General features: G+C 40.4%; 1 long non-coding RNA gene and 1 other non-coding gene across 2 annotated transcripts; one reads left to right on the forward strand and one right to left on the reverse strand.

Annotated features, from left to right (window-relative positions):
* Positions 1-927: 927 nt before the first annotated feature.
* On the forward strand, positions 928-1006 carry TRNAV-UAC (transfer RNA valine (anticodon UAC)). Its single transcript has one exon. It is a non-coding gene; the product is annotated as a tRNA-Val (tRNA).
* A 23533-nt stretch (positions 1007-24539) lies between these two features.
* LOC143686209 (uncharacterized) lies at positions 24540-27182 on the reverse strand. Its single transcript, XR_013176967.1, has 3 exons — positions 27127-27182; positions 24885-25064; positions 24540-24670 (listed from the first exon to the last, which is right to left on the reverse strand). It is a non-coding gene; the product is annotated as an uncharacterized LOC143686209 (long non-coding RNA).
* Between the last annotated feature and the right edge of the window lie 630 nt (positions 27183-27812).

A 27812-nucleotide genomic window follows, 5' to 3' on the forward strand; every position in this document is an offset into this window, starting at 1 on the left:
TCCTTCCATAACTAGATTCAATGAAACCAATTTCCTTCCAATTTCTCTGTTAGTACTCTTTTGTCTCTCTCACCTTTTAGTCATTTCTTACCTCTTCCTTCTCTTATCCAACATCAGCATCCATCAACTCTCCTAATTATCTCACAATCACCTCCCTATATATTCTATTCCCAACTATCATGCAATACTATCTCTAATATCTCTGTTTAGTTCATTTTACTATTAGCTTTCTCAGACTAGCAAGTGACTCTCAGTCAAAATCCCTTAATTCCTTGACATCCTTCCACGCTTCTCTGTCCTTCCCAAACACTTTTATAACCATCTTCTTAAATATCCTCTTCTCTTGAACTCACTCTTTCAGCTGATTATGTCTGACATTCCAGCCAAACATTAATGGACCCCATCTCCTGTTCCTTCCCCAATCTTTGCACAACTTTTATCTACTTATATCTGCCACTTTACAAATATTTAATTATTCCTCAATTGTCTCTCCTTGCCATTTCTCGGGATCCTGTCAATATTCTCTCATATCCCTTTAAATCACCTCTCTCAACTAACTCACTGATCTCCCAAATCTCATTTCCTCTTCATATTGAGTAAATGGTACAGTCACTTCTTCTCATTCATCATTTGATATCACAGTAGCATTTGGTCAAAAAAGAGGTAAAGAAAAATATGCACAGAGTACAGGAGAATGATACATATTTCCTGAGAGGGGTGTCACAGCAAGATGGGGGAATTTTTATTTGGGTGGGCAATGACCACCACGCAGATGATTTGATGCTGTAGGAAATCTGAAAGAAATGAGGAAGACATCCATACAGATGACAATGAGATCTTTCCTGACAGAAAGAACAGGTACAAAGCACATGGAGAGAGGTTACCTGGAAAACTCTAAGAGTATCTTCAGACCAGAGTGCAGGGGTTGCATGGGTGGTTCAGTGATTCAGTGGTAGAATGCTTGCCTTACATGCAGGAGACCTGGGTTCAATTCCTGGCCTATGCACTCCCCACCCAACCAAAATGAAGACCAGAGTGTGGGTAATGTAGAAGGGCAATGAGACAAAATCTAAAGTATGGCAAAGGTGTAGAGACAATTGAATGGATTTTGGCTTTTGAGATCAGTGAAAGGGAAGGACAATCAAAACCTTTCCATATCAGTGAGACAGTGTCTTAAAAGAACTCTAGCTCCTCTGCTGAAATTATCTAAGGAGAAGCAAGAGCAGAACACACATCTTGGAGAAAATTATCGCAGTGATAAAGATAGATGAGGGATAAAATTGACTTGGGCCAGTTCAAAATTGACATGTGGTCCATATGGAATTTATCTGAAAGTAGAAGCAGAATGAATGGGATTTAGAGAGGAGAGAGAAGAACTCCAAGATTTTGCTTCTAAGTAACTGGAACACATGCAATTGTATAAACTTAGAAGGGGCATCCTTCAGAAGAAGAAACAACTGGTAAGTAATATCAAGAATTCACATTATATTTGATGTATTGTATGCATCTATAATATATTGAAACATGTCAAAGTATTGATAAATAGATATTTGCCACTTCCTTGTCTAAACACAGAAGGCTTCAGATCAGTGCCTATCATGGGTAAAACTTCAGAGAACCTTCTACAATACACATCAATCCTGAGCCTGAATACACGATACCCCAATACTGGGCAGATTTGGGTGGCTTCCCAAATTTATGGCAGGGAATTCTGGAGAGATATCTGGAACCTTATACAGGCGTGATATTACTGTTCCTTTTCCAATAGTTGGTGTCCAATCTTCTGTGTGAGTGTTGGGAGAGCTCATAAATGGTTCCTTGAGGACTGTGTTCAGCATGTGTGATCCACAGTGATTTCCAGTCTTCCTACCTCAGCTGTAGGCAGTGAGCAGTGGGCAGTACAGATGATTTGATTCTCCCAGAAGCATACCTCAATCCTTCAACTTCATGGTTAGTCAACAAGACAGAATACTGGCACAGGGTCCTCTGGAGTGGATTGACTCTGATGGTCACAGAAGATATGGTTTTAGTTTCCTAGTTTTCCCCTTTGTTTAGACATGGAAAAGCAAAGTCTCTCTGCAGCTGGTGTCCTGCCTGCTGAGAACACAATTATATAGTGTTGTTCAATAGACCCGATCAGGGAATTTTCGTGATTTAATGCAGAAAGGACCTCCTTCTGGTGGGGCCATTCACATAGGACTATTCCTTCCCCCATAAGGAAACATAATGATTCTTAAGGTTTTCCATTGGTTTGGAGGCTGTATTTCCCTCCCCAGAGGGCCAACTGCCCTGGATACTCCAAAAGTGACTACCAAAAATATGCCAGTTCTGAAAAAGAAACTGTAGAACAGCCATGATTTTATGCACAAACTCAAATCCCTCTCTCCAAAATACTGTCAATATCCATTTATTTTGTTTCCTTATTGTCACACTTTATTTTCATCATTTCAACCTTGTTTCATCAAGACCACATGACAATAATTGATAAAGAAATAATGAAGCATGTGTTTACTCTAAAGGAAATCTTGTAAACAGCTTGTAGGGGAAAGACATACATGAAATTTTAGTGATTTAGAGTGAGTAGAAGAGAACATGTATAATAACTATAAACATGTATGATATATACAATGCATATATGTATATATATGTATGAGAGTATGTATAGAGATATGTATATATATTTATATATGTGTGTGTTTATATAAATCATACTGCAAAACATTACAAATAGAGTGAGAAGAATTGAATAGTAAAATGTGTATCAGAATCATTTACTATAATGTTCTAGTGGCTTTAATTTATATTATAATTTTATTTAGATCAATTGTTTCCACGTAATTTTTTTTCTGTCAATGTTTGTGTAGCCCTTTCCCTTAAGAATGGAAAGACCCTGTAAATCACATCGCAGGATCTGGCAATGGTGATCGGTTGTCCGACCTCTGACAATGTTACGTTGTTTAACATTCTGACTTGCTATCAAACTCACTCTTTTTTTTTTTTTTTTTCTTTTTTTTTTTTTTTTTTTAAAGAGAGAGGGAGGAAGGGAAGGAAAGACAGAGAGAAGGAAGGAAGGATGGAAGGAAGGAAGAAAGGGAAACATCTTTAAACATTTTCTTGTTTTTATTATATTTTGTTTTGTTTGTTTGTTTTTTTACATGGGCTGGGGCCGGGAATCGAACCGAGGTCCTCCGGCATGGCAGGCAAGCACTCTTGCCCGCTGAGCCACCGCGGCCCGCCCCAAACTCACTCTTATATATCTCCCTCTATTATTGTCTTGAAGAAACAAACAGCATTAATCTACAGTCTTAAGCACAAGAATTCTTCCAACAAACTGTGGGTGTGGTAGACATCAACTCATGGAGGCATCTTTCTGAGGTTCTAAAACTGAGAAGTGTTGGTGTCTCCACAAGAAACCACTTTGTCTACAAGTTACTACCCTCCACTGGTGGCTGACCTTTCCCCAGACCCTCTTCTCAGAGTCTAGGCTTTCCTTCAATTCCACCACATAGGTCAGAGGCAGTGGTGATGGCATAAATCTATATCCAAGTAGCCTGCTCTGTGTTTCTAAGAAAAGCGTGAAGAACTGTGCAAGATCCAGCATGTTTCTTGGAAATAAAAAGATGTAACATTGGACAATAGTAAAGACCTGTACATATTTGGAAGAACTGAAAGCAGGGAAATGAAGAGCAATTTGCTCAGCAATGTTTATAGTATATTATTCATGATTGTCAATGCATGAAGTTGGCCCAAGTGTTCATCAAATTCATCAACTGATGAGTGACAGGACAAACTGTGGAGTATACAGTGATGGAATGTTGTGCAGTTGCAGGAAGGAGTGAAGTATTGATGCATGAAATGACTTGAATAAACCCTGAGGACATTATGTTTAGCGCAATAAGTCAGAAACAGAAGGACAATTTTATATGGTCTCACTAATATGAACCAAGCATAATAAGCAAACTGATGTATTCTAGTTCAATTTTATTTTTAAAATATTATTCAAAAAGTTGTGGGTGAGTTGGCTTTGCCACTCTGTGGCTGAGGAGCCAAAGCAAGACTGAGTTCCAATGATTGTAGCTGAACAAAGAGGTTACAGAATTATGAACAAAAGAAGGTTTTCTTTGAAAGCTGATATGTAAAACACAGGAACGGAGTTATGGGAAATGAGTAGATTTTTCTTCAGTGTTGTATACTTCTGAACAGCCTTGCCAGGACTTATTTTCCAGGACTTGTAGGCAAATTCTATCTTTAACATTTTAGAAATGGCCAAACTATTTTGAAAAGTGGCTGAACCATGTTGTATCACCACCAGTTATTTATGCATTTTCCAAATTTTTCATGCATTCATCAATCCTTACTTTTTATTAAAAAAAATGATTATAGCCATCCTCGTGGTTGAGAAGGTGCACCTCATTGTTTTTTTTTTTGTTTTCCCTAATAACTACTGATGTTGATCTTATTTTCATTTGCTTGTTGACTATTTGAATACCATCTTTAGAGAAATAACTATTGAATCTTGTTTTAGTTTGCTAAAGCTGCTGGAATGCAACACACTGGAAATTGATTGGCTTGTATAATGGGGATTTTTTTTTTCTTTTTTACGTGGACAGGCACCAGGAATCAAACCTGAGAACTTTGTCTGCTGAGCCACCATGGCCCGTGCTATAACGGGGATTTATTTAGTTGCAAATTTACAGCTCCTCAGAGGAAAGGCAGCTGGCTTTCATCTGAGTTTCTCTGTTACATGAGAAGTCACATGGTGATGTCTGCTGGCCTTTGCTTTGGGCTTCTGGGTACCAACAGCTTTCCCCTGGACATGTCCTTTCATCTCTGAATACCTCAGTCTGAGCAGCTCTCTCCTGACTGTCTCATTTAAGCCTCCAGCTAATTAAATTAATGTCACTCACTGTGGAAGGCACTCCCCTTAGCCAGCTGCAGATGTAATCAGCCATAGATGAAATTCACATGCTGATGACTTAAGGCCACAGCAACAAAACAACTGGGCACCATCACCTGGCTAAGTTGACACCCGAACCTAACTACTAAAAAGCCCTTTGCTCATTTTAATAAAGTTATTTGTTTTTCATTGTTGTTGAGTTGTAGGTATGTATGTGTGTGTTTATTTTTTGCTTTTGCTTTTGCTTTTGATTTTAATGGCTTTCTTTGAAAGCCTTAAGTCCATTAAAATCCAAAACAAAATACGGGAAGAGGTAAGGATCTATCTTCATTCTTTTGTATGTAGAAATCCAGTTGTCTCAGCATCATTTGCTGAAGACACTACTCTTTCACATTGATCTTTGCACCCTTGTCAATAATCAATGGTACCAAAACATTGCGAACACAATTAAGAGCTCTGAAATATATACCTCAACATGATTAAAAGGGGAAATATTTTTGTATATATGATAACTTCTCTAATAAACCTCCCTAATAAAGAACTCATCACAAAATCCAATGGACCAAAGAAACATGGGTTTATTTCCAGAATGTGTCTTCTCTTCTAATGGTTCTTCTATTCTTTCACTAATACCACATTTTATTTTAATGGTGTGGTTTTGAATTAAGTCTTAAAAATGGTGTGCTGGTTTGAAACTGTTGTGTACCCCAGAAAAGCCATGTTCTTTAATCCTCATTCAATACTGCTGGTTGGGGTCTTTTTGATTATTTTCATATAGATGTGACCCACCCAATCATAGATGGTAACTTTTGATTAGGTGTTTTCCATGGAGATGTTTCTTCACCCGTTCGAGGTGGGGTTGCTTACTGGAGTCCTTTAGGAGGGAACCATTTCAGAAAAAGCTTTAAAGCCCACACAATCAGAGAGTTTTGGAGATGCAGTAAGGAAACCTCCCCCAGGAAGCCATTTGAAGAAGCTGGTAGAAAAAGGTTGCAGACCTCACCATGTACCTTACTAGCTAAGAGGAGTCTGGAAGCCAGAGACCCCAGCAGATGCCAGACACATGCCTTCCCAGCAGACTGAGGTGTTCTGGATGGTATCAGCCTTTTTTTGAGTGAAGGTAACCTCTTAATGGTACCTTAATTTGCACATTTTCATGGCTTTAGAACCGTAAGCTTGCAACTTAATAAATTCCCTTTTTATTGCATTCAAACTAACTAAACAAACTAAAACAAATGGTCAATGTGAATCCTCTAAATTTGTTCTTGTTTTCCAGTATTCTTTAGTCTCTTGGGGTTTCTTGCATTTCTATATAAATTTGAGGATTAGGTCTTCTATTTCTGCGTTAATACATTGAGGTTTGATGAAGATTGCATTTAATGTGAACATTGCTTCAGAGGGAATTTACATAAAATATTAAAACTATCAAATCATGAATACAGGATTTCTTTCCATTTATTTAGGTCTTCTTCAATTTCCTTCAGCAAAGTTTTATAGTTTTAAGTTACCAACGTTTAGCTCCTTTGCTATATATTTCTAAGTGTTTTTATTCCACTAGGTGCTATTAAACATAGAATCGTTTTCTTAAAATCTTTTCAGATTCTTGCTTGCTCAATTTAGAAACACAAATGATTTATTTTGTTGATCCTGAACCCTGCTACATTCTTGATTTGTTTATTAACCCTAGTACACTTTCTATGCTGATTTGTTTAGATTATCTACATATAGTATCATTTTATCAGTTGATAGTTTATTATTTCCTCTCTAAATTAGATTTCATTTATTTCTTTTTTTTAGGTTGATTGATCTGGCTAGAATGCCCAGTGCAATGAAGAATAGTAGTGGTGAAAGTAGGTATCCTTTTCCTGCTCTTTAACTCAGGGAGAGGGCATTAAATATTTCAGCATCAAATATAATATTAGCTGAGTTTTCCCATAAATTTCCTTTGTCATAATACCCTTTTACTGTTCATAGGTTTCAGAGCATTTTTGTCAAAAAAAGAAAAGTCTGGGAGACATTGTCAAGTTCTATCCATCAGCTGAGACATTTTATTAATGTAGTGTTATGCATTGAGATGGTTTAGTATATTTTTATATGGAATACCTGTGTATTCAGGGACTACATCCTACTTCCCAAGGTTTATAAGTAGCCTGCTGATATGGTTTGGTAATAGTTTATTGAGGAATTTTGCATCTCTTTTCACAAGGGGTATCAATGTGTAGCTTCATTTTTTCATGGTGTCTTTTTCTGACTTTGGCATCAGGACAGTACTAGCTTCATAGGATGTTAGGAAGTGACCATTCTCTTCTATCTTTGTAAGAATTTTAGGCAGGTTGATAAATCTTTTCTAAATGTTTGGCAGAATTCACCAGCAGAATTAGCTGTTTCCATATTTGTTGGGAGGGTTGTGTTTAATCAATCAATGTCTTTGCCTGTTAAAGTTCTGTTCAAAGTTCTTATTTCTTCTTAGGTCAGTTTTTGTAATGGCAAGCTTTTAAGAATTTGTCCATTTATTAATTTTTCTAAATTTTATTGCACAGTTTTTAATAATACGTTTTCCCTTATTAACATATTTCTTTCAGTAAGGTTGACAAGAGCGTCCCACTTTCATTTTCCATTGTAATAATTTGAATCTTCTCTTTCTCTCAGACAGTTTAGATAGAAGTTTGTACATTTTGTTGAGCTTTTCAAATATCTAATAATCGAAAGTTTCATTTTTTTCTTTGTCTATTGTTTTCTATTTTCTCATTCATCTCTTCTCTAGACCCTATTATATTTTTCCTGTGCTTTCTTTTGGTTAAGTTTATGTTTATATTTCTAGTCAATCAAAGTGTTAATGCAGATTACTGATTTAAAGGATTTCTTTTTTTTTTTAATGTAGTCATTTCATAGACCCAGTACCATGGGCTGCGCCTGAGACACAGACACCTAAAGATAGTAAAGCACATGTTCAGAAGCATCTTTCCCATTACTTTTAGGTCTAAATTCCTCAGATACTCACATCTGGATATTGCCACCAGAAAAAGGAGGAGCTACATGAGTTTAACATTCTTGTAAATTGGGTCTATGATTTTCAGAAGGTATTTCTAGGGGTGAGGTAGTTCCTGGATATTAGTAAATGAATGCTGTACTTTCATCTGGTTGTCCAATGTGTGATTTGCATGTGGAGTTACATATCTCTATAAAGATGAAAGGGAAGGAAAGGACATTCCTGTCTCTGGTTCTGCCACGGAAACAGGATGCTGGCTGTGCCCTCAGTTAACACAGCCCACTCCTGAGGGTTCCTCTTTCATCTACCCCATTAACCCTTTTTTTTTTTTTTTTTTTTACATGGGCAAGCACCAGGAAATGAACCCAGGTCCTCTGGTACGGCAGGCGAGCGTTCTTGCCTGTGAGCCACCATGGCCCGCCCTACCCCATGAACTCTTGTTGCATGGGAGGAAATGGCCTGAAAGGGCTGGTCAAGAAGACAGATGTAAACAAAATCAAATATGATTGGTGGAAAAGGATCAGTTTATCTCTACTCCCAGGGAAACACACACATACACACACATACGCACACACACACATGGTCCCAAAGTAAGGTAAGTTCTGGAATTATCTACAATTTTGATATATTCATGGAGGGATAGGAATTTGAAGCTGCCTTCTCATCCGTTTTGCTGTTGTCAATCCCCAGTGGTAACTTTATGTATCCAGTTACAGCCTGAGATCTAGTTGCCTAACAAAAATTGCAATTCTGCACAACACAAATTCATCAGTTTTAATTAGCTTTCACTGACAGTGGGACATCTCGAGGTCTTCCCACACAAGGAATCTTCCTGACTCTATAGAAATGCTTCTGGTGGTCTCTGCAGGCTTTGAGGTATGCAGGATCTATCTCTACCACCCGTGCTGCACATTAGATAAATCTCTGTCCTCTCTCAGTGGGAAGTGAAGATAGTGGGGAGAAAGGGTAGAACTTTGTCTACCCAAATATATTTGTACGTGGAGAGTGTGCCAGTTTGAAAGGATTATGTGCCCTAGAAAAGCAATGTTTTAATTCTGATCCATCTTGTGGAGACAGCCACTTCCTTTAATCCCTATTCAGCACTGTAGGTTAGAAGCTTGATTAGATTATGACTAGATCAGATTATCTCCACAGAGATGTGGCACACACAATTGTGGGTATTAACCTTTGATTACAGGGTGACCCATTTTCAGTGGGTCTTGATTAGTTTACTGTAATCCTTTAAAAGAGGGAACATTTTGGAGAAAGCATGAAAGCCACGAGAGCCCACACAGTGACACCTTTGGAGATGAAGAATGAAGACGCCCCAGGGGAGCTTCATGAAACAAGAAGCTGGGAGAGAAAGCTAGCAGACTTTGCCATGTGCCCTCCCAGCTAACAGAGGAACTCCGAACTTCATCGGCCTTTCTTAAGTGAAGGTAACCTTTTGTTGATGCCTTAGATTGGACATTTCTGTAGCCTTGATTTAATTTGGGCACTTTTGTGGCTTTAGAACTGTAAACTTGTAACTTAATAAATTCCCGTTTTTAAAAGCCTTTCCATTTCTGGTCTATGGCATTCCAGGAGCTTTCAAACCAAAACAGAGAGAAAATAAGAAAATAGAAATCAATTATTCTCCTACTACATTAATATTTCCTAATGAGAAAGCAACTTTAGTCCACAACAGAGCAAGGAATTAAGGAGCAGAGCACCTAGGATAAATATAGCCATTATAATCATTATACTTATCAAGGAGAATCAAAGAAAACCATGGTTCCCTGTATAAAAAGCAACAAACCGTTTGTTCTGCCAACTATACCTCCTATTCCTACAATTATAGGCAGTGATGGAAAATATCACCTTGATATCCCCTAGAAATATAAATTGAGGACTACGGAGCAGAAGACTGAGTGTGGAAGCAATACTGAGGCAAACCAATTCCTGGGTGATACATTCCACCTTTGATGGATAACTTTAACTTGAGATTCCCAGATTGCCTTGCTGAACTAGAGAAAGCATATGATTTGGAGAAGAGAAATCAACCAGACCAGTGCAGAGACTGAAGTGCCCCTTTGCTTGAAGAGGATAATCAGATATGGAATTCAATTAGGATGTGCAGGTTAGAGATCTTGACATAGGCTCCCTATTGGTACTAACCTGAATACCAAAGACTGTCCTTACCAGGGAATCCCACTGAGGTTGGATTAGATTAGAAAAGTCACACAAGGCCTCTTTGAGCTTCTAAGAACTCAGATCCTTATGACCTCTGGCAAAGCCATTTGTGCCTCCATAAGGAAGAGTCTGCCATGTGTACATATGAAAAAATTCTCCTTATATAACAGCGACACTTTCCTAATACGAAACATCAGTGGAAGCACAAATCATAAAACTACAGAGGTTTTATGGGGATATTGCTAAATGGAGAGGAATTCCCTGACCCTGAGAAGAAACCAGCCCTCAACATGATTCTGCAACTGCCTGTGACTTAAATGAGTCATGAACACCCCTTCCTGGCTGTCCAGTAGGATATGTTTTTGTCTGTGGTTACATGGCTTTCCCCTCACTCTCTCTTCTGCACAGAAATACATGGCTGTGTTATCAGAAGTCAGGTTGTCCATTTGTGGACTCAGAATGTTCTTGACTTGTCCCTGGAGGTGATGAGTTGGCACCTCACAGAGTCTTGGTGAAGAGATGGGTAAATGTTTGGGTTATGGAAAATTTGTTATTGAATTACTGGATTATAATCTCTAATGCAGAGCATCACTGTACAATTGAATCATTATTGCTTTTCACAGCATAGATTTTCTCCTCTTTGCCAGTTTACAAGGCCAAAAAATAATTAAAATATCTAACCATAATAGGAGCTAATTACACCAAGGTCATAATTAAAAATTGGTTAATAGATAAAATTTCATTCTTCCATTCAAGTTTCTTTATATGTTACATGGAATTCAATAAAAAACCATATGAGGTACCTTCAGGTCTCCTTAATATGAAACCCACCACCATCTCTTCATTCTCCCTGGGGACATGGTAGTTACAGTCTCTCATTGTCTTCATGTATGGTAACTTACAAAGGCATCTCGCTTAATTTCTACAGGCTGCTCATACCAGCATTAAATCATTAAATTGTTCATGTTCAGGACAGTGTTTATTTAATAATCTCCCCCATTGTCAAAAGCTGTTTGTTGGTTTGTTTGCATGGGCAGGCACTGGGACTCAAACCTGGGTCTCCGGCATGGCAGGTGAGAATTCTGCCACGAAGCCACTGTCGCATCACCCCAAAAGCTATTTTTAGCACTGTTCTTGTTATTGTTATTTTTCTTTGTCAGGGATGAGCAGACACTAGCAAGTCATGCTCACTCACAGAATCTTATACAGACCTATTGTATTTTCTTTCCAGTGATCAAAGACTTACGTCTCTCTCTCTCCAAGCCCATCAGCCTCCTAAGCCAGTACAGACACTAGTGCATTAGTGAAAGCCTAGTGAGCATCTGGTACTAGGCTCACCTGGTTCTGGATATTGCATGCTGTTTCTTCCACTCCACTGACCCACAGGGGGCAGTCCATGTCTCCAGGTCCTATAAAGTTGATAATTGTCCTGTTAATACAGCTCAATCTACTTTCTTGTCACTTGCATTCAGGAATGTTAAGTATTTATTAGGTAATTTACTTGACTAATATTATTATACAACCAAGTTGCAATATGAAACATTCAAGTTTTGGCCATGTTATGACAGGGAGTAAAGTGGTTTTCAGAGTAGAGTTGATCAATGTACTTGATCAATGTACACATGAAGCCAATGAGGCTGAGAGTTTACCTGCCCCAGTTGCACAGGTATGCCATGTCATGAGGTGAAACAGAGCAGGTGTTTCCTGTGCAACCATGGTGCTCAGAGATGAGTACTTACATAGGTTTCTTCTTGTTTCTGAAAGTTTTTAATCACGTTAATAACAGTGATGATAATGTATAAGAAAACTATAGCTTATATTTCATACGCAGATTATCTAATGCAAACTCTAATTTAGGTATTATCTGAATGAGCACATAGAGATGAGGTAACATACTAAGGGCCATACATTGAGTAGAGGATGAGGCTGTGCTGTGCTGTCAACCGCTGTTCACTTACAGGATCTGAACCGCAATCCCAGGACTTGGTGACAGGAGGACAGCTCTCAGGTGATTATTCAAGGGGAACTGATTCCCGAACACTGAGTGTCACTCTGACCACAGTAAGCTTATTCCTTCTGCAAACCATTCACAGTGCAGCTCTGTTACTATTAATTATGTATTTCTACTCAGATGTACTGCAAATCATTCTGGCTCAGTCTAAAATTCATTGGGATTGTCTTAGAGAGCAAGAGTGAGACGCATGTAGAATTCATGACCCTGTACGTGAAGACCAGTTTATGGACTGTAGTGGTATTTATAGGGCCGTTCTAACAATGTATCACACATTCGATGGCTCAACCCAACAGAAATATATTGTCTCAGAATTCTGAAGTCTAAAAGTCCAAATACATAAGGGAGAACTCTTCCTTGCCTCTTCAGGCTACTAGGAGTTTACCAGCAAGACTTGAGCTTTAATTTCAGTGACTTCACTTTGCTGGCAGACTCTTCCCAGGCATACAAAACAAAATATTTCAAGATATTTATGCATTTTACCTAGCTCCAGCAACAACATGTTATGGATTCTTTCTCAACAAGTCTTACTAAGCTTTATGATCTCCAACCAGGTGATGTTGTCTATCATAAGATACATCACAGAAAGCCTGCTTTTAACATCATTTCAAGGGATCTCATCAGGAAATGTTAGCGACAAATGCAGTATGGAATGCGCATGGAGTTAAAATAAAAACAATATCACTGAATCAAAATATATATCGATGAGTCCATACTGTTATTAATAATGCTGGAATAAGTAGCATTAATGGTGGATATGGGATAAATCATTCATAAAAATGAATTTCAAGTAACTTATGTAAATAATGGCCCCTTATAGGAGATAGAAGCCTAAACACCATCTTTGAATATGACCTTTAATTAGGAACATTTAGAAAAATATTATCTGACCTTGGATATAGCTATGAGTATTTAGTTGTAGGGAAAGTCTGAGATTGGCATGTATCATTTTTTTCTGTGACAGACACTGTTAGGGAATGAAAAGATAAAATACAGACTGAGGATCTATTGTCAAATCAGATCATTGTTTATGGACTTGTATCATTAATATACTAGGACATCTAAAATTGAATAAAATTAACAAAACTTTTTAAAGCACCTCATATCTCAATTGAAAACTCACAGATAAGATGAAAATATGTTTCATTAGGGGAATGAAAATCAAAATAGAAATAAGATATTCTTACTAATTTAATATGAGAACACCTGAAATCCAAAATATTGATAAAATTAAATGCCAATGAGGATACTGAGAAACACGCTGTTCTATTTTGCTAGTAGTTAGAATGTGATATACCAGAAATGGAATGGCTTTTTAAAAGGGGAATTTAATAAGTTGCAAGTTTACAGTTCTAAGGCCATGAGACTGTCTCAATTAAAGCAAGTCTATAAAAATGTCCAAATTAAGGCACCAACTAGAGATTACCTTCGCTCAAAAAAGGCCAATAAAGGTCAAGGGTTCTCTTTCAACTGGAAAGGCACATGGCGAACATGACAATGTCTGCTAGCTTCTTCTCCAGGTTTCTTGTTTCATGAAGCTCCCCCAGGGATGTATTTCTTCTTCATTTCCAAGGTCTCTGGCAGTGTGGACTCTCTGCTTCATGGTTCTTGGGACTCTCTCATGACTTCATCATTCTGTCATCATTGTCTGCTCCCTCAGAATCTCCAGACTTTTCCAAAATGCTCCCTCTTTTAAAGGATTCCAGTAAACTAATCAAGACCCACCTGGAATGGGTGGCATCACATCTCTCTCTAATGAAAGGTTAATACCCACAGTTGGGTGAGCCATGTCTCCGTGGAGATAACCCAATCAAGTTTCCAACCTACATTATTGAATAGGGATCAACAGAAATGGTTGCTCTCACAAGATTAGGATTAAAACATGTTTTTCTAGGGTACAAAAGTCCTTTCAAACCAGCACACATGGTTATTCACACAATGCATGTGGGAATACAAAATGGCTAGCCACCCTGGAAGATGGTTTGGAAATTTCTTATGGAGTTAAATGTATACTCAACATAGATAGAAAAATTATGCTCTAAGGCTTTTGCTCGAGTGATTGGATACTTACGTCTATCCAAAACCCTCTATGTGAATGCTTGTATAATCTTTCTTCATTACAAAGTCTCCACTCTCCCTGAATTTGTTTCCAGGGTGACTGCTGTATGGAAAAGTCTCCATCTAGTTAGGATGAGTTTAAGTCCCTAATGTTCCTTATTCCCTCACACTGCCCTTGTCTCTGCTCATTCCAGCACAGTGGTCATCTCCCTCAAGATTTTTAGCACCTTCAAGAAGGAGGCTTTCACACAGTCTCTTGCACAGTAATACATGGCCACATCCTCGGATCCCAAACTGCTAAGCTCCGTGAAGGTTGTGCTCATGGACAAGTCCCTAGTTATGGTGACTCTGCACTGGAATTTCTGTGCTTAATTTATTCCACCAGAGCTCACAATGACCAATCCCATCCACTCAAGCTCTTGTCTGCCAGCCTGCTACACTTGCTACATTAAGTAGGTAGACGAGTTATATCCAGAAGTCTTGCTGGAGAACTTCACTTACTCTACTATCTTTTTCAACTCAGCTCCAGGCTGAATCAGCTGCCCCAGGGTGGACATCTGTGGAGAGGAGACAGGAGTGGTGAAATTCCCTTAACTGGACCAAGCCCCCATTTCAGCTACTTATGTGCACTTACCTGTAGCCACTGCCACCAAGAAGCCTATTTTACATCCCCACCCCTTGGTGAAAGAGCTATGGTCACAGGGGTTTCAGTGAAATAGGTGGTGCGGGAGTTGTGTGATTTTCTCTGGGCACAGATATATCTCCATTTAACACATTTGGAGGTTCTTTGCATACTCATGGGCAGGGTATTTCATACTTAGGCTTACTGTAGGCTTGGAAGGAAATGATACAGAACACAGTACTGGGTTACTAATAGCACAGCTCTGATACTTTGTTTGAGAATAGGTGTTACTTGCCATCGTGCTGAACTTCTTGAAGATGAGCCCCACATACTGAGAAACAGAGCACCCACAGGATATGCTCTTCATTATGAACCTACATTTCCATGGCATGCAGCCACCTGATCATTCTTGGAGCCCATCAGGGGCCATGATGCTTATGAGGTGAACTAGCTTGATCCTGGTGCCCTTGGAACTGAAGACTGCCCACTGGTAAAACTGAATGACTGTTGGCCATCCCAACTGGGCATCCAGTAGGGTTCACAGACAGCTGTTAAATACGCTGAGCCCTCCGGAGCTAATTTCCCCAAGCATCTGCTTGGGTGTCCTGAGCTCACAAGCTAATCAGTAAAAAGACTCTTGGATCTCAACTATCCCTGCAATGCATGACCCAGGCCTGTGGTTCTTATCCGACTGAGAGTAGACATTGTATTGGGTCCTTTTGAAGCTCCCACCTTCTAAAATCTCTCCCAGGAATTTGGCTTTGAATAATCTTGTGTCGTATTCTCAAACTCTACATAATAAAATTCCACACTGTATTAAGGTATTTTAAGTTCTTCCTTATAGTTCCTTGTATTCAATAATCAATTTCTGGTCAGCTTGTGTTCAGGTAACCATCACAATATCTAACCTACCATCTTCTGCCGGCACACTCAGCCCAGGATAAATAAACTAGACTTAATTTCTGAATATATTATTCCTTGGATTACTGTGTCTCCTACAATTCTATATACACTGATTTAAAAAATAAATATATCCCTGCCCTCCAGGTCCTCACCATTAAGCCACTTACAGCACCTACAACCCCTCTTTAAATTGTGTTCCCATTGTCTCATCGAATTATGGATATTCTCCTAAAGGGGTAGAATATTAATGGATCCATCACCTGTCCTAGATAAATTCTTATTTTATATTGTGTTATGAAAAGGAGAACTGTACCCCTATGAGGAATCACCTCCACTTGCCCTGGGTGGGGTCCTGTGCTCAGTGGGTCCAGGTACCCCCTGCAGCCCAGTCCCCGCCCTGCAGGGAGGTTCACTTCGGGGATCACAGGGCATTTCCCTTGCAGTGACTGCCCAGGTTTAAGTCCATGCCCTTCCTTTCAGAATGCTCCTTAGCGATATCACACACTGGTAATATAATGTCTTGACAAAGGAAATAGCCCTCAGTAATCCAGCACACCTTGCAAACTGTGCATGCATAAGATTCAATGCACCCACCAGGAGTCCTTTGATGGAGCATGCCAGATCTGTGACACAGTCCCAGACATGGTGAATCCAGAAACTTGTGGGGAGTTTTATACCTTTTGTGCCCTTCTAATTTATGGTCACGTAAGAGAACAACTGCACATACAGAGCCACTGAGCTGGAAGCAAATTCACACCTGTGCTGTACCCATAACACCAGCACACACACATACACACACACACAAATGGGCATACACACATTAGACAGACACACATACTCAGTTACCTACTATACCTATAACACACACCAACATTTATACAAAAATGTAGACCTCCAAATGTGCACACACACATATGCACACATTGCACATGCACGCAATATTTGCCATTCCAACAATATTCCCATACACACCCATAAGCACACCTGGAGACAGGTGCCTACACATACACCTGTGTGCACATTCACACATACCTGCACACAAACACACATGAATACACTTATGTGTACAATACCCATAACACCCATGTGTACAAAACTGTAAAGAAACACACACACTCACAGGCACACATTATACATGCTTACTCACATCTACTATGCCCATAACTCATGCACACATCACACACACATACATGCACATGTACACACACTCATATAGGTGCACATGCACACACATAAACACACGCATACACATTCTATGACTGATTTTTGCAGCAATGGGGCCCACATTTGTCCCTCTTCCTGATGTCCAGCCCAGGGGTAATGCCTCCCCATGTGGATCTTAGGCTTATCGATCCTTTGGAAAATAGACCAGAAGGCACTAGAGCCATCTGAGACACGGTAATGTGTGCATGTTGGGTTTGCCTTTCCCTGCACTGCGTGGGAGCCCTGCAGCTGCCCCAGTAAGAAGACCCAGGCCTGTCTGCCAGGGGTCAGGAACAGAGGGCTGGTCACACACAGCCAGTTCAGGCAATATTAACCCTACTTGGTTGTGTTGGGGGACACCCTGGCCATACAGTCCAGCGATTCAATATCCTCAGTGAACACAGAACCCCTGTGGGATGAAGCAGAAAGGGCACTGGGCAGGAAGACTCCTCAGAGAAGAAGCCATTGCTGGTCAAGAAATGGAGGGCCCAGGACAGTGAGCTTGGCTGGGGATCAGATCGCCAGTGGGCCAGTGTCTGAGGTGGGCCGCCTTGTCCACCCCTCCTAGGTGGGAATGTCTCCTGGGTGATGGGGTGCCTGTCCCACCACTGCAGTGGGGCCCATGGTTGAGAATACTCATCTTTTCCATCTATAGCCCTCCAGAATAGAAGGATTTAAATAAAATCTAAGCCCTTGCAACGAAAATAATAATAAACCACTTTAAGTAAATGGAAACTCATGCTACAATCAGAAGCAGTGTTTGTAACTCATCCTTTTGGTAAAGAACTTCTATCCAAAATAAAGTATATGTCCCAAAATAAAAAAGAAGATATGCAATTGTTTTAAAATTATGTAAAATTTTGACTGCCCGTTTCACCAAAGAATATATATGAATGCCTAATAGGCTCATAAATAGAGAAAAGACATTAGCTTTCATGAGAGAAATGCAAATTTTAAGTACAATGGGTTTCTGCTTCATGCACACTAGAATGGCTGGTACAAATTATTTTTTTTAAATGATCAAAAGTGCTAGAAAAGATTTGGGAAATAAACGATAATGATAATACAGCAAAATATTTTGGTTGGGAGATAAGTAAAACAGGTAATAGAAGGGAATTTATATACCTGAATTATCATAACATCAATAGTATAATATAAATAATATAATGATCAAAGCCTTACAAGCCAGGTAAAGGAGGGCAAGTAGAACAAAAAACAAGCAGAGAGAAGCAGATAATAAAGATAGAAGAAGAAATGAAACAGAACAGATTGCATAAATTAACAAAGACAAGACATAGTTTAATGACATCATACAGATTGTCAAGCTATTATATAAATTGACCCACAGAATAGAAAGAACACAAACTATCAATATTGTGTTTGAAAGCAGATTGTCATTGTAGGTCCTATAGACAATAATGCCGATATTATATAAAATATATACTTAAGGAATGAAATCTGTTCTAGTTTGCTAGCTGCTGGAATGCAACACACCAGAGATGGATTGGCTTTTAATAAAAGGGGATTTATTTCATTAATTCTTCAGAGGAAAGGCAGCTAACTTTCAACTGAGGATCTTTCTTATGTGGGAAGGCACAGGGTGATCTCTTCTGGCCTTTTCTCCAGGCCTCTGGGATTCCAACAACTTTCCCCAGGGTGATTCCTTTCTGCATCTCCAAAGGCCTGGGCTGAGCTGCGAGTGCTGAGATGAGGTCTGCTGAGCTGTTTGGGCTGTGCTACATTGAGCTCTTTCATTTAAGCTTCTAGCCAATTAAATTAAACATCATTTTGCAGCAGGCATGCCTCCTAGCCAACTGCAAATGTAATCAGCAACAGATGAGGTTCATATGCCATTGGCTCATGTCCACAGCAATAGATCTAGGTGCCTTCACCTGGCCAAGTTGACAACTGAATCTAACTACCACATGCCCACCCCTTCTCAACTTGGCAGTTACTCTCATCACCTTAAACAATTTTAAAGTGCAAAAAATTTTCTTCCAGCTATGGGCCTATGAATCTCAAAACAAGTTACCTGGTGCTAATATGCAAAGGAGGATATTCACAGGATACAGGTTTTCATTTCCATAGGGAGAAATAGGAAGGAAAACAGATGTAAAACCTGCAGGGCAAACACCATGGGATTTCAAAGTCTGAAAGTCATTTATCCTTTGGCTTTAGAAAATGGCAGTCCCATCCTTTCCAAGGGCCTATCCGCCTCTTTCTGAATCAACCTCGGGGAACATTGAGGAGACGACCTTTTTCTTGGCTCCACTCTCTATAGGCATCGGGGCCACCCCTGGGCTCTCTGCCATTTCCAGGGCACACGCTCAGCCCTTCCATGTGGTAGCAGCCAGGCTCTCCCAAGTTCCCCAAGGAGCGTGCTTTACCTTCTCCAAGGCCTGAGGTTGCACGACTCTTCTACTGCAACAAGGTGGGAGACTCATCCTCACCCTTCGGGGTAAACTCACCCTCTCCATGTATATGGGTGGGTCCACTCTCCTGGCCAAGGTTTTTTGGCTTCAGACCCAAGCTTCCGTGGTTCTCACTTTGAAAACTCCAATTTGTCCCTTTTGTGTCCTCCTTTGTTCAGATTGGCAGTGGTGAGGGGGAATCCTCCCAGTGGGCAGAACTTCGAGCAGTGCATCCAGTTGTTCATTTTTCTTGGAAGGAGAACTGGCCAGAGGTGCGTTTGTATACTGACTCATGGGCTGTTGCTAATGGTTTGGCTGGATGGTCAGGGACTTGGAGAGGCCATAATTGGAAAATTTGTGACAAATAGGTCTGGAAAAGAAGTATGTGGATAGATATTTTTGGGTGGACTAAAAACATGAATATATTTGTGTCCCATGTGAATGCACACCACAGGGTGACTTCAGCAGAGGAAGGTTTTAATAATCAAGTGGATAAGATGACACATTCTACGGATACCAGTCAGCCTCTTTCTCCTGCAACTCCTGTCATTGCCTAATGGGCTCATGGACAAAGTGGTCATGGTGGTAGGAATGGAGGTTATGCATGGGCTCAGTAACATGTACTTCCACTCATCAAGGCTGACTTGGCTACAGCCACTGCTGAGTGCCCAATCTGCCAGCAGCAGAGACCCACACTCAGCCCCTGATATGGCACCATTCCCCGAGGTGACCAGCCAGCTACATGGTGGCAGGTTGATTACATTGGACCACTCCCTTCATGGAAGGGGCGGCGATTTGTTCTAACTGGAATAGACACATACTCTGGATATGGGTTTGCTTTTCCTGCACTCAATGCTTCCGCCCAAACTACCATCTGTGGGCTTATAGAATGCCTTACCCATTGTCATGGTATTCCACACAGCATTGCTTCTGATCAAGGAACACATATCACAGCAAATGAAGTGTGGGAATGGGCACATGTTCATGGAATTCTCTTGTCTTACCATGTTCCCCATCATCCAGAAGTAGCTGGATTGATAGAAACAGTGGAATGGCCTTTTGAAAATTCAATTACGGTGCCAACTCGGTGGCAATACCTTGAAGGGCTGGGGTAATGTTCTCCAGGAAGCTGTATATGCTCTGAATCAGCATCCGCTGTATGGTGCTGTTTCTCCCATAGCCAGGATCCACTGGTCCAGGAAGCAAGGGGTGGAAATGGGAGTGGCACTACTCACTATTACCCCTAGTGATCCACTAGGAAAATTTTTACTTCCTGTCCCTGTGACCCTGAACTCTGCTGGTCTACAGGTTTTAGTTCCAAAAGGGGAAGTGCTTCCACCAGGAGAAACAACAATGATTCTGTTGAACTGGAATCTAAGACTGCCACCTGGTCACTTTGGGCTACTTATGCCCCTGGATCAACAAGCCAAGAAGGGGATCACATTATTGTCTGGGTGATTGACCCTGACTATCAGGGGGAAATAGGACTGCAACTACACAAGGGGGGTAAAGAAGTGTTTTCTTGGAATGTAGGTGATCCCGTAGGACGTCTTTTAGTACTACCATGCCCTGTGATTAAAATCAATGGAAAACTGCAACAGCCCAATCCAGACAGGACCGCCAATAGGTCTGAAAGTTTAGGAATGAAGGTTTGAGTCACCCCACCAGGCAAAGAACCATGGCCAGTTGAAGTGCTTGCTGAGGGTAAAGGGAACATGGAAAATGGGTAGTGGAAGAAGGGAGTGATAAATATGAAGTTCAACCACATGATCAATTACAGAAACGAGGACTGTAATGCTGTTTTGTTCCTGTTATACTATTTAAGTTTTAAGACATCAAGTTTAAGAAAGAATATTACCCAAGGACTTGCACCCTATTCTGGAGAGAGTTACTGTGTTTCCAGTTATATGCAGGACAGTTGAGTATCGTTAGGTGAAAAAAAAAATGTGTGCTTTAATGTTTTTTATTTAGAAATTAAGTATGGTTTAAGGTGATATATATAGCTGTCAAGTTGACAAGGGGTGGACTGTCACGGTCAGGTTAGTGTGTCAACTTGGCCAAGTGGTGGTACCTGTTTATCTGGTTGGGCCAGTGCTGGCCTGGCTGTTGCAATGAGGACATTTCATAGAATTAAATCATGATCACATCAGTTGCATCCACAGCTGATCCAAGATAGTTAGGGTTCTCTAGAGAAACAGAATCAACAGGGAACACTCGCAAATATAAAATTTATAAAAGTGTCTCACGTGACTGTGGGAACACAGAGTCCAAAATCCTCAGGGCAGGCTGTGAAGCTGATGATTCTGATGGAGGGTCTGGGGAACTCCACAGAAGAGGCTTGCCGACCGAAGCAGGAAGAGAGCCTGTCTCTTCTGAATCCTCCTTAAAAGGCTCCCAATGATTAGACTGAGCATGAGTCATTGCAGAAGGCACTCCCCTTGGCTGATTACAAATGGAATCAACTGTGGATGTAGCCGATGTGATCATGATTTAATTCTATGAAATGTCCTCATTGCAACAGACAGGCCAGCACTTGCGCAACCAAACAGGTACCACCACTTGGCCAAGTTGACACGTGAAGCTGACCATGACAGAATGCAAATGGATTACATATTTCTTAGAAGTCCACTCAGTACCAAAACTTACTCAGAATTTACAGATCTCAAGATTTCTATAACTAATAAATAATTGCATTATTCATAGATAAATTTCCCACAAAATAAAAATTCTGGCCCTCCTTGATTTACTTGGAAAATTATTTAAAGCCCTTAAGAAAAAAAGTAGCTTCAATCTGATATTAAATCTCCCTGTAAATACATACAGTAGGAAAATGACCCCCCAAATTTATGAGCATAGAATAGTCCAAATAATAAGTGAAAATGTCACTATGAAAAAGTAAATTATAGCTCAGTATTACTTATAAATTTACAAGAAAGTTATAAAGTAGCCAGTACTGAGACAGTAGCCAGTGATGAAGACACATGGCTCAGAAACATTTAAAAATCCATTCATTTAGGGCGGGCCGCGGTGGCTCAGCGGGCAAAGTGCTTGCCTGCTATGCCGGAGGACCTCGGTTCGATTCCCGGCCCCAGCCCATGTAACAAAAACGGAGAAACAGAATACAATAAAACAAGAAAATGTTTAAAAGATGTTTCCCTTTCTTCCTTCCTTCCTTCCTTCTATCCTTCCTTCCTTCTCTCTGTCTTTAAAAAAAAAAAAAAAAATCCATTCATTTAATTTGCCAATTCTCATACAATAAACAAAAATAGTTTATATTCATCTCAATAGGTGCAGAAAAACTTATTCTCAAAATCAACCTCTATTCATGAGACTAAATTGTGTCAAATCTGGAAAGAGGGGGAGCATTCTAAAATTGACAAAGGGCAGCCACCAAAATCCTACAGCAAAAATGATGCTTAATACCAAATTATGCCACTTTCCTCCTCTGCACCCATCCAGAAGAGAAAAATGAATGAAAGAAATAATAAATGCATCAAATGAATATTTGATTTGAGAAACTCTGCACTGTGACTGAAATTCAGGTAAATATGGCCATACAGAATTGTAAGGTTTGAGAAAGTCTTGAGGGGCTGTTGTCTGTTCATCAGGGAAGGAAAATATCAAAACTTGACAAGGGAAGTCACCCCAAACTTCCCAGCACATGAACCCAGATCCCTGGGGGTGCTCCCTGGGCTTGGTGGGTCCTGGTCACCCTTTGAAGCCCAGTCCTCCCCTGCCGGCCCCAAAGAAGAGGTTGGTGTCTGACTCACACTGCCTTCCCTTCACTTGTTGCTTCCCACGGTAATACATGGCTGGGTCCTTGTCAAGCACAGACTGAGCTGCAGAGAGAACTGGTTCTTGGAACTGCCTTTGGAGTCAAAGTCAGCTATAGAGTAATAGGTTATAAGTTATGCCACCATCAGCACTGATGCATCCCATCTACTGAAGCCCCTTTTGGGGCTGGAGGATCCGCTTGCAACAGTAATTACCAATTATGACGGAGAACACAGACTGTGCAGGTGAAGGAAGGCAGATGCATGGACTTAATCAGTCCTGGATGTGATTCCTAAAACTGCACCAGGGACAGGACACCTGGAAACAGGAAACAGAGTCACCCACTTCATAAACCTCATTTCCATTGTACCATTCCCATGTCCTAGGAGATGCTCAGAGCTTAGATGTCCCACAGGAGGAGGACGGACCAAAATGCTTTCATGTTCTTTTGGAGAAATCCCATGAATCCCACAAACCTGTACCTAGAAAGATGAGAGGCATGACTGAGTAGCAGAGGGGCTCTGACATCTCTAAGGAGGCCAGAGTGTGGTTTCTACTGTGGAAAGGCACGGTTTTGTAGAAAAAAGAAAATTTTGAGTAGAGGGCCCTCTCTCTCTCTGGCACTCTGATTGCTTTCCAGGAGACCATTGTATACACTGATGGCAGGTCAGAGAGCAAAGTTTTGGGCAATAAGCATAAAATTTATGCTGTTATATTGTATTTTCAAAAGTTCAAGAGAATTGTCTGCCTGTGAACAGGAATTATTTTCCTCTAATTATGAAGAAATATCCATGACATTTAGAAGGCAGTAAATAAATACATCTTAAAATGAGCAAATATGTTCATGAATGAAATTAAGAGGATTTTATTGCATAACCAGAAGCAGTGTTGAGATAGAGACAAGGGAAGTATCATTTCCACAGGGATTTTGCAGACTCGCACGGTCTCATCTCTGTCACTTGGAATAGAGGAAGTTGTGGACCAGCAGGGGATATGCATTAACCCAGCGTGAAAAGGAGAGCCAAGTTGTCTGAGCATTGTCACTGCACAATTCCAGGCTACATCTACCTGACTGGATCTTGTAAAAGTCAAAGGAGGGCGGTGCGACGGTGGCTCAGTGGCAGAGTTCTCTCCTGCCATGCGGGAGACCTGGGTTCGATTCCTGGTGCTTGTCCATGCAAAAAAAAAAATGTCAAAGGAACCATGCTTGCCCCCTGAATTGCAGCTCTGAGGAAAATAAGAAAATCAGAACGGTAAGAATAGGAGACCAATCGGGGGAACATCTACCTACTTGGAGGAAGGAAATGGAGAAGCTCAGGCTGGCACCTGCTCGTCCTCCCTCTGCAGGGTGTGACCCCTGCACTCCGTGGGCAGGAGTGACTGCTTACCCTATGTACTCTGAGCTTTCCGGCAGTGGGATATTTGTGTCTTTCTCCTTACTCTGAGCCCTCTGGTGTTTCCTAGCACAGCAGTTCACACACCTGTGTCCTCATGTCTCAGAGCCTCACCTTTAAATGCTCCTGGCTTTGGGGGTCCCTGTGAGGCTGTCATGAGACCCGCTGGCCATCCTGTGGATGATGTTTCCACCACTGTCGATCCTGCCCATGCATCCCAGTCTCTCCCCAGGACCCTGGAATTCAGAAAGTCCAATGGACAAGGAGCCAGACAGGTGATGCTTGTGCTCTGGAAGGGCGTCTGAACCCCTAGGCTGGACCCCAGTATGTGTAGCTGGGCCCTCACAACTCTCATTCCCTGAACCCAAGCTGCACCAGGGAGAAAGCTACTTCCTAGTCAGAGTCGCTGGGTGGGTGGAGGCGGGTGGAGGAAGGTGAAGACGTTCTCACCTTCCCAGGGTGGCCTGGAACATGAGCTCCAAGCTCATGTCTTAAAGGCTCTGGTCTCCGTGAGAGAATGTCACATCAGCTCTGTCTGCAGAAGCCTGTGGTTGTGCAGGTATGATTGGGAGTGTGACTTTGTTCTTCCTAAAAACCCCACCTGCTTCACAGAAAACTGAAGATGTGGAGCTTGAAAATAAAAGAAAGATAATTAAATGCAAATGACGCTAGTTCAGTGGTTAGCATGCCCTTCTTTCATGTGGGAGACCCGGGCTCGATTTCTGGACCGTGCATCCGTGCCCCCTAAAAATGTAAATGGAATCAGAGATGCTCTTTGGAAAACTGAAAAGTAAACAGACACTGTGAGTTTGCTATCTTTGCCCTCTGTTCTCTTCTAATTTATACTTTGGAATTCTGTGTGCACTGTGCAACATAATTGTGAAATCTCATTCAAAGCATCAGAATTTATAAGAGTTTTAACATAAGCACAGAAACCTGGTTCTTGATGACACAAAGGCCTGAGGCTATGCCAGGGTTTCCCTCTTCCTCCTCCTTCCACTGGAGGGCTCAAGGCCTGCACGATGGAAGGAGATTTTTCATTGGTATTCTTGGGAGATTGACTTAAGATAATTAACTTCACAAAGTCAGATGGAAGATAGCTTTGTTTACACTTCCTTCCAAATTCAGAAGAAAAGGCAGGCAGTTATGTGTGTGTGTGCGTACACGCAGATGCATGTAATAATATTTATAGAAACACAAACCAAAAACTCTATTTTGTTTGAATCTTGGGTAAATCATGGACATACTTAGAAAAGAAGCAGTGGTGATAACCTGGGATATACGGGTGTGATGCAAGAAGGAACATAAGGCAAGGCTAGGAAATTATTCCCCAACTCTCTCTGCACCTGCCCCTGAGTGAGTTGATTATGCCATTTTACTTATTATTCTATTGATTTCAGATACTATAGTGATTGAGTTGATGCATGGTAATCCAACCTTGCATCCCTAGGATAAATGCCAATTTTTTAAAGATGCATAATTATATGTTACTCTAGTATTCTATCTCGAATTTTGCTGAGGATTTTGTTCCCATATCCAGAAGAGATATGGCTATGTTATTTTATTTTTTCTGATGACTATTTCTGGCTCTGGATTCAGCAAACTATGGGCCTTGTATAATGAGTGGGAAGTGTTCTTTCTCTTATATATTTTTTGGAACAATTGTTCCAGATTTGGAGCAATCTTGCTGTGATTCTATATTCTATATTCAAGGTAATGATAATAATCATATTTGAGTATTTATGACTACTGATTCAATCTCTTCATTTGTTATATTCTATTAATATTATTTATTCCTTTTGGGTTTGGTTTCATCATTTTATGTATTTTCAGCAATTTTTCTAAGTTACTTTAAATTCATCTAAGTTACTTTTTTGGCTCACAATGATTCAAAGTGTTCCTGATAATCACTGTTATTACTGTTCTGTGTTCAGGAACACAATGCTCTAATTATTAATTCTAATAAATCTGGTAATTCTGTCCTTTCACATGTCTGGTAACTTTTTTTAAAATTCAATTATCCTTTTTATCTCCAGAATGTACTTTGGGCTCCTTAAACATGATTATCTGTTTATTGATATTATTTGGTTCAAAATTGCCAATTTATCTCCCTGACTTCTGTAGTCAAGCTTTCCTTTCGATTTGTGGTAATAATTCTAGCAGTTACTTCAAAATATTGATTTGTTATAAAGCACATATGAACTATACTGCAAGCAGTTGCTGTGCGTGCATTTTTTCAGGAAATGGGCCATTCATTCATGTGTCTTTATATATCTAATAATTTCTCATTGGAAACTTGGCATTCTGGATCATATATTGCAGCAAATTAAGATACTGCCAGGCTTATCCCCATCCTTGTTTTTCCTTCCTTCCTTATTTAGTTATCAGCTGAAGAATTCGGTGAAGCATTCCTCCACCACTGGTCATGCTCTGATACTCTTCCCCAGAGAGGTCCAGTGTTGGTTAGTCTCATGGTCACCCTGGCATGAGAGCTGTACTGGTATCTTCCCTTCAAAACTTCCACCAACCACAACTCATTCTTGAGCATAACTAGTTGTTGGCCCATTGTTCTATTTCTTAGAACAGTACCCTGAGTCCTAAATGCATCTAGCATCTAATGTAATCAAACTTGGACACTTCTAATGGGAAGTCTGTAAGACCAGTGTTTATGGTCTTCTTTCAGCTGTCTTACCCCATTTTACATTCGTAAGCTATCTGGTCTTCACTCTAGATTTTTGCATTCATTAGATTCAGGAATCTTCTTTCAGTTCCCTTCATCACAATGCCCACTGTTTGTGTGGAAATTCTTAGGCTTATACTGCTCCCAAGTCTGTTCTAATGAACTCTGTCAAGCTCTTGGATCCAGACTCCAAAGTTGGGGTTGGGAAAAGGAAAGCTTATTCTGAGAGACACCCCCTACCAGGAGCTGAGTACTTGGTGAAACAGAGGAGCAAACTGAACACTGTAGGCTTGCTGCTGCTCGCTTGGAATCACAGCCTCATGAGTGTAAAAGGGAGCCATGCCCAAGATTGAACTTCAGTTTCATGAGTCAGCTTTGAGCAAAAAGCAGGAAGCATTACTCTTAATCATACTCACTATGGGCTTAGTCTCAGAAGCATCATCTGGTCAAGATGTGACCTGTGGATATCCTGCTCTTCCTTGGAAGAAATACCTCTTACAGACTTTATTGGTATAGAATCCATCACTCAGCATAGTTAATGTAAATGATTCTCAATTTATTGTGTTTCTAGCATTTATTGATTTGAATACTATGTATTATTTCAGTATGCTCATATACTTAAATTTGTTTATCTTTTTTTTTTTATATATTTTTTTTAATTAAAAAAAGAATTAACAAAACAATTAGAAATCATTCCA

The sequence above is a fragment of the Tamandua tetradactyla genome, chromosome 6 (genome assembly GCF_023851605.1).
Source record: "Tamandua tetradactyla isolate mTamTet1 chromosome 6, mTamTet1.pri, whole genome shotgun sequence".
Lineage (NCBI taxonomy): Eukaryota > Metazoa > Chordata > Mammalia > Pilosa > Myrmecophagidae > Tamandua > Tamandua tetradactyla.